This window comes from Peromyscus leucopus, chromosome X (genome assembly GCF_004664715.2).
Source record: "Peromyscus leucopus breed LL Stock chromosome X, UCI_PerLeu_2.1, whole genome shotgun sequence".
Taxonomy (NCBI): domain Eukaryota; kingdom Metazoa; phylum Chordata; class Mammalia; order Rodentia; family Cricetidae; genus Peromyscus; species Peromyscus leucopus.
The window spans coordinates 118,974,438-118,982,493 of record NC_051083.1 but is presented as its reverse complement, the minus strand read 5'-3'; the positions used below and the strand labels follow the sequence as shown (position 1 = coordinate 118,982,493).

Below are 8,056 nucleotides of genomic sequence, written 5' to 3'. Positions count from 1 at the left end.
GGCATCCCAACCATCTCATATTCCCATTGTCCAGAGATAGACCCTCAACGGGTCCTGGCGCTTGATTTAATGAGCTATCTCCAAGCCTTTTTACTTAACCATCTGGGCTGGGCCATTTCATGTCCTGTGTGAATTGACCTGCTGGAAATGTCCATCACCTCTAATGACAAAGCACAAGAGTACTAAGAAGGACTCCATACTTTTCACACCATCCTTCTTTTAGCCCTTGTAATGCATTCAAGTCTCATGTGATAACCAAGTATTCCTCCAGAAATACTCCCTCATATGATTGTTGATTGAGAAAGATGCAGTTTCCGTAGTGGTGATTTTTTTTTTTTGTTTTTTTTTTTTGGTTTTTCGAGACAGGGTTTCTCTGTGTAGCTTTGCGCCTTTCCTGGAACTTGCTTTGGAGACCAGGCTGGCCTCGAACTCACAGAGATCTGCCTGGTTCTGCCTCCCGAGTGCTGGGATTAAAGGCATGCGCCACCACCGCCCGGCTTGTCATGATCTTTTTACTTCCACTTCCATGTCAATGGATTCATTTGGGGATCTCCTTGCAAAGATGATCTAGCAGCATCTCAAACTGTCAGGATAGGAAACCGGAGGTCAGTGTTACATCCCTAGGAGTAGCAGGTGGGGTTGGATGCTTGCATCACTTCCTTTATCACGAAGACATAAATGAGGCCGATACAAACTGCTCCATACACTTGGTAGCAAAAGAGAGACTTGCCACCTTCTAGGTCCCTAACTATCCAATTCCACAGTCAGCGCTATGAGCTAGAAACACAGGCACCTCCTCAAACATAGCCATTTTAGCTAGGAGTGTTGGCACACACCTGTCATCCCAGAGTTTAGGAAGTAGAGGCAGGAGGGTAAGGTTTTGAAATTTATCCTTGGCTACAATACAAGTTTCAAGGCTAGCCCAGACTAAATAAGACCCTGTAAAAAATATCATTCCATTCCTATTTCGAACCATTCAATTCCAGCTATAGGAAACACGATGAGGCAGTGCATGTCCAGAGCATGCACACTGGATGCAATCTCCCAATTTAAAGACATGTGCGCCACAACGGTCAGGAAGTCATTTTCTAGGTCGGGGAGTGATGGTTTTCTCTTGATAATATGGCTAGGAAAGGAAGTTGTGCCTTAAATAAATCTCCATGTAAGTAAGAACAAATCTGTCCTTCTACTTCTTTCGGTCAGTTTCCAAAACCTTGGGCCTGCCACCTGGCAGCCAAGTTCTCTAGGACGTAGTCCCTTAAGTAGTCTCACTGTCATTTCCCTGTTGAGAGATTGGGATTGCTCTTGGGAGTTAATCTTCACAGACTGGTGCGTACTATCCCACCTGACACCATGATCACGATGCCCGGTAACAGTGTGGAAGCGTTAAGAATGTGTACCAAAGGTGTTTGGGTGTGGTCCTAGTAGCCTCCAGTGCTGTTTCGACCTGCATACAATCTTAGGAACCTAGATCTGCCACTAAGTAGGCCGAGCTTGGCAGTGAGTTTGCTTGCGCTCTCCAGCCCCTCAGCGCTTGCCTGAACCCTCAGCTTTGGTTTGGTGAGCCTCCCAGCAGAGCCCCACAGTGCTGTTCATTTACATAGTTTCCGCTTTCAGCTGCTGGGGGGAGTAGTTTGTTCGGCAGCAGTGAAGGAACTAATGTAGCTGCTGCCTACATGTTGTTAGTGATTAAAGCCACACGTGAGTTTTTGAGCATATTTGTTTTCTTCTTTTGCGTATCAACTGGCCACAGGGAACTATTCCTGAAGCCACAGATGCTATCCAAGAAAAACCCTGTTTTTCTGGGCCCTACTCCAAACTAGCAGATTCTTGCTGAACATTGCAGCACGCAACCCTGAGGTAAATTGTTGCTGTGTCCCTCCTTAAAGCAGAGATGTGGGTATTTGTTCAGCTTACAAGCACTGTCTTGATATGCCTTAGATTATGTGATCACCAAAGTGTGACTCATTTCAAAGGCCTTAGTTTGGTTTAGGGGTGATTTCTCATGTTCTATCTAGCAAGCACGCTGCCAGGGTATCTGGATTAGTTTCCATTTCCTCCTCAATGAGAAGAATGCCACCAATTCAAAAGAATGCTGCTATGATCCCTAAGGACTGCTTTAGGATGTAAGTCTGAGGTAAGATGTGACACTGGGGGATGGAGAAATGGCTCTATGAACAAAGTGCTGGCTGCACCAACTTGAAGGCCTGAGTTCAAAGCCCCAGAACCAACACAAAACTCAGGCACAGTCGCTTATACCAATAATCCCATTGCTGCAGTGTGGAGGCAGGAGTAACCCTGGGGCTTTCTGGCTAGCCAGCCCAGCTGAATTGGCAAGCTCCAGGTTCAGTGAGAGAAGCTGTCTCTTGAGACAGGGTTTCTCCGTGTAGTTTTGGTGCTTGTCCTGGAACTCGCTCTGTAGCCCAGGCTGGCCTTGAACTCACAGAGATCTGCCTGCCTCTGCCTCCCGAGTGCTGGGATTAAAGATGTGCGCCACCGCAGCCTGGCCCAACCTCACTTTTATTTTATTTTATTTTTTTTAACTGAACAACTGAGCAGTTTTTATTTTTCTTTCCAGTGTAATAAATAGCCCTTCATGACTGCAGAGGGGGGACAGCTTGGTAGTAGTCACAAACCACAGTGATGGTGTCTTGCTAAAGGTGGGTAGTCTTCAGTAGAAGTCACTATCAAACCAGCAAGACTGCATTTATGCACCCATCGTGTTCCGGATTGTTGGTAACCTGGGCATACTTTCCCAAATAACCTTGCCTCCTTGTGTCACGAGGCCCAGCTCGCTCACGTTCACTTCAATAACTGTACCTTTGGTGATCACACCCAGAGTTGTATATAATGCGGATGATGGATTCTCTTTCACACCAAGTATTGGCAGGCAAAATGGAGCTTTCAGCTCAGGATGTGTGACATGGGCTTTTTTGAAATGCAGGCTCATTGGCCTAATGAATCTTTCATATTTAGGAGGTTTTCTTGTAAAACCATCACCAACAAAGCAGACTTTGGTAACCATCCTCTTCCATGCCTTCTTTTTTTCTTTTTCCTGTTTGAATAACTTTCAATACTTCTGTTTCTTCTTGGGCACGAACTTTGGGTAGAGGGACTTCCCATTTTCCCCGCCTTCTCTTTCCGTTTCTGCTTAATCATGTTGGAAAGTACTTTTGCTCTAGACTGTCCCTCTCTGTCCAGCAGATAGGCAGGTACTGCTCCCTGTGGGGTCTTTTCATCATCCTTTTGTTTGGTGTTTCTCTTTTCATGCATCTTAATAGTCTTTTTCATTTATATTTTCTCGGCATGGCGCTGTTTGTGGTAGAGCTTAGCCTTCAGGCCAATCATTTTTTTTTTTCCTTCTTTGAATGTTCATGGGCCTCCGGACTTTCTCTTTCTCTTTTTCTCATGGTAATCCAAACGATATCCATAGCGTTTACGTTGTAATTCAATATATTCATTTTGTGGCATGATAACAGCCACGGAGCAGCCGTCCGCGACCTCCCAGGGGCCAAAATCCTTCTGGGTCTCGCTGGTCCATGAGCCCACTTGGCGTAAGGCAGAACAAGAAAAGCCCAACCTCACTTTTAAAACCAACCTGCCCTGCTGATTACTAACCCATTCTAACATTGATAATCCATCCCGGAATGGAGATCCCTCATAATACAACCATGTCTTAGGAGCTCTACATCTCCAGTCTGGAGATGTGCTCAGTTGTACAAGGCCCTCAACTCTATCTTCAGCACCAGAAAAAAAGTTGTAAAGTTCTACCTCTCAACTCTGTTGCATTAGGAAGTAAACCTCAAGGGACACATCCAGTCATGCTGAGTAAGATGTCTCAGCTTTGGGGCCTCATGGGGGGCATACTGCAGCAGAACATCCTTTTGAGTACAGAGTTTACTAAAAGACTTATTAATGCCATGGGCATACTCACAACCCGTAGCACAGATAGGGCCTAAGCAAAGTTAGCACCTAACACCATAGCTAGGCAGTCAGCACAGTGGAAGTCTAATTAGAGTTTACGCTTACAAGGCAGAGTTGCAGTGGGGGGGGGGAGGGGCGGGGGTGGGTGGGCGGGGCGCTGTTCTTTGAGATCTCAGAGGAGGCTGGAAGGGTTTTTAGCATGAACCTACAGCCAGACTGTCCTTGATTCCCTGCCACCCAGTATGTTCATATGTCTTGATTCTATTTCTCTGGAGACACCTGAACAATCCACCTACCTTTACAACGCATCCTTGTTCTAGTAACTGATCATAGATCCATTTGGCAAAGACTGGGACAGCAATAACCGAGGAGTCATTTTGCTGTGTAGCATGCATGGCTCTTCCTTAAGGGCAAAGCTACAGCAACTCCTGGCAAACAAAACAGTCATTAGAGAGGTGCCTGGGCTCTCCTTGGGAAATCGTTTCCGAAGTCGTGTCCTCAGGGCATACCAAGGTGGCCAAACTGTTTGTTCTTCGCGCAGCCAATTCACTTCAACATTGCAGTCTCATTTCGGCTCCAGATGTCTTTCTGTGAGTAGGCCAAGCCCTGTCTGAGATTTGTCCTTAATTTGGAATAAATCACCCTTGGACCATATTTCAGCTCACTAACCAACAGACTGTGTAACAAGCTCCTTTCCCCTCTGAAATGAAACTACTGAATGCAGAGCCTTGGTATATCAAGCCCACATCAATAGGTTTAGTGTTGTTCAACATCATTTTCCTCCCACCTTCATCCACCACCCTTCAAATCTGTATTTGCACAGACTCCCTGTGCTCCTGCCTAGACACGAATCGGGAAATCCTGGAGATCACTGAAACTCTTCATGATTGGTGGGGGGGCGGGGCTAGAGAGAGAAAGGGCGTGGCCTGCACCTTCTAATGAGGATCAGCAGAACGCTCTAGCTCCTGTGAGACAACTACAGAGCCTACAGATGATGAAGTGACCTCCTCAGACAAGACTCAAAGGTGCATTTCTGCTAATGAGACACAAGAACATTTATAATATTTAGGAGTCGAGAGAAGGAGCTTCAGCAGAGTTTGGATATGTGTATTCCAATCCAATATTTGAAGGATTTTAAATTTACTTTCCTTTTCATAGACTAGCTTTATTTTTATTTAATTTGAATTAATTAATTTTTGTAATTCTTTTTTTTTTTTAAGACAAGGTCTCACAGTATAGCCTTGGCAGTCTTGGAATTTACTATGTAGAGCGGGCTAGCCTTGAACTCACAGAGATCTGCCTGCCTCTACCTCCTGAATGATAGGATTAAAGGCATGTGCCACTATACCCAGCCTTAAATGTGTTATTTATGATTTACCACTACAATTATATTCATTTATGATACACAATGTAACTGTATATATGTACAGATTTGGAAATGATTAAATGAAGATATCTATTACCTCATATGCTTTGAGGGTCAGAACATTTAAAATCTATTCTCAAAGCCATTCCTGTAACCCTGACACTCAGAAAACTTAAGCAGGGGATCTCCAATGGCATTCTCTGCTGCATCGCCAGACCGTGTCTGCAAAGGACAAAAACAAAGCCCACACTCGCAGCAATGTTTAGGTGTATAGAACACGGTTATTATAATGTCTTATCACGAGCTGTGGTTGCCAGGTTACATGTTTAAACTCTTACGTACATTCCTCCTATGTAAGCACCTTTGTGTGGCCTGACTACCGTCCATCTCCTAATCTCTGGCCCTCAGTCCTTAGCAACCACCATTCTTTTCTCTCTGTTTCTGCGAGTTCAATGCTATTTTTTCAGTTAGAATCCACGTGGGAGTGAGGTCATGCAGTATTTGTCTTTCACTTAGCACAGCAGCCTCTAGGTTCAACAATATTCTGGCAAATGACAGAATTTTGTTTTCTTTTTCTTGTTTTTTTTTTTTTTTTTTTCTTACAGAATTTTTTTCCTTTATTTTTTTTAAGACAGAATCTCACTCGGTAGTCCAGGCTGGCCCTGAACTTGCAATGATCCTTCTGCTTCAGCTCCTTCACCGCTGGGATTACAGCACCCTGCCGCCAAATTTCTGTCTTTTAGAAATCACAATCAAATTCCATTGTGCATGTGTACCACGTTTTCTTGATCCATTCATCTTCTGATAGAAGGCATTTGGACTGGCTGTGTATCTTTGTCATTGTAAATAATGCCACGACGATGATGCTGATTTCATTCTCCCTGAGACAAACACAGAGGTGGAATTGCAGGATCATAGGATAGTTCAGCTTGGTAGGGTTTTTTCTCTTTGTTATTGTTGTTTGGTTGGTTTGGTTTTGAGAGTTCTCCATCCTGTTTTCTGTAATAGCTACCCTAATTTACATTCTTAACAACAGTGTGCTCTTTGAAAAGAGTTCCCATCTTTGAACATCCTTGGCAACAGTTGTGTGTGTATATGCAGTCGTGTGTATGGGTATACTGTATGCCCATATACGTGGAAGCCAGAGAAGCCACAGGCTGAGGGTGGGGTTGTTGGTCAGCCATGTTCTTTTGTTTTCTTTTTTTAAAGAGTCTCTCACTTGCTTTGCTGAGGCTTAGTTGGCCAGTGGGTTCCTGTCCCCATCTTCCCAGCAAGAGGATGACAAGCAGACACCCCCACATCTAGCGTCTTTACTTACATGAGTCATAAGGACCACACTTCCATCCTCATGCTCTATCGACTGAGCTATCTCCGAGCCCCATATTTCTCTTTCTTTTTCTTTTTGTTACTTTTAAATAAGGGCATTTCTAACAGGTACAAAGTGAGATTTCATGATCTCACCCCTTTCCACTTACTGGCCTAAAGTTAACAGGCTGGAAATTCACTTTGTGTGGCAATTTACCTGATGCAGAACCAAACTTGGGACTTCGCTTCCTCAAACTCAGCTCCTGCCATCAGAAAAAGGTGCGGCTAACCTTATGTGGCTTTTGGACATGGAACGTGGACATGACCACATCATTTTCTCCCTCAGGCCATCCAGCAGATTCCGAGGCACCCATCCATCAATAATCTCTTCCTTAATGTGGTATTGGTGTTTGGCGCGAGCTTGATCGTCGAGGAGTTTCATTTGGTAGGAGCTTGAGCTCTGGTGCTCTGGAAGAGCAGTCGGTACTCTCAACACTGAGCCCTCTCTCCACTCCCCAGTTTCAGCTTCCTTTCTGGCAACTTCTGGTAGCCGAATTGGCTTTGGTTTTGATGCCTTTGTCTCCCAAAGGGAGTGCAAGATCCACAAGTACAACGTGCCATTCACCATCTGCTATTATTCTCTGTCATCCCTCTAATGTGACCTCTCTAGACCACACACCCTTAGGCTTCCCCTGACCAACTTATTGGTACTAGTTTATTAAGTGACCCCCGGATCCCGAATATTCTCCACTCACATACGTTTTCTTATAGGATCTTCCAGGGGAAAGGATAGAGGGCCTTAGTCTGGGTGCCTGAACTGCCCATCTACTGTAATCAGATCCGGGACAACCCTAACTGTCGTCATAGAGCCTTCATCCAGTAACTGACAGAAGTAGATGCAGAGACCACAGCCAAGCACTGGGCAGAGATCCAAAAGTCCTCCTGAGAAAGGAGAGGAGGGATTGTACAATCCAGGGAGGTCAAGGTCATGATGCTTCCACGGAGACAGCTGATCTGAGCCTATGGGAGCTCATGGACTCTGGACCAACAGTTAGGGAGCCTGCATGGGATCGATTTAGATCCTCTGCCTGTGTATGACAGTTGTGTAGCTTGGTCTGTTTGTAAGGCTCCTAGCAGTGAGATCGGGGTCTGTCCCTTCTGCAAATGTTCCCTGAGCCTTGGCAGAGGCAATATAGATGTCCCGTTTAGGACTGAATACTCAGCCACTTATCCTCAACACTTTGACCAGTAACGCATCTCGGCACTGACTGCTGTCCACCACAGAAAGAGACTCCTCTGGCCAAGGATGAGAGCAGCACGAATCTATGGGTATAAATGTAAATATTTAGAAGGCAGTTTGACAATATGACCAGTTAGCAAAACAACTATAATAGGTCTACCCCATGACCCCCACCATGGGCTTATGACCAGGTTTAAAGTGGTAGTCATGAATTCCTTCTT

General features: G+C 45.0%; 1 pseudogene; it reads right to left on the bottom strand.

Annotated features, from left to right (window-relative positions):
* Positions 1-2,590: 2,590 nt before the first annotated feature.
* Positions 2,591-3,486, bottom strand: LOC114689096 (annotated as a pseudogene).
* Positions 3,487-8,056: the final 4,570 nt, after the last annotated feature.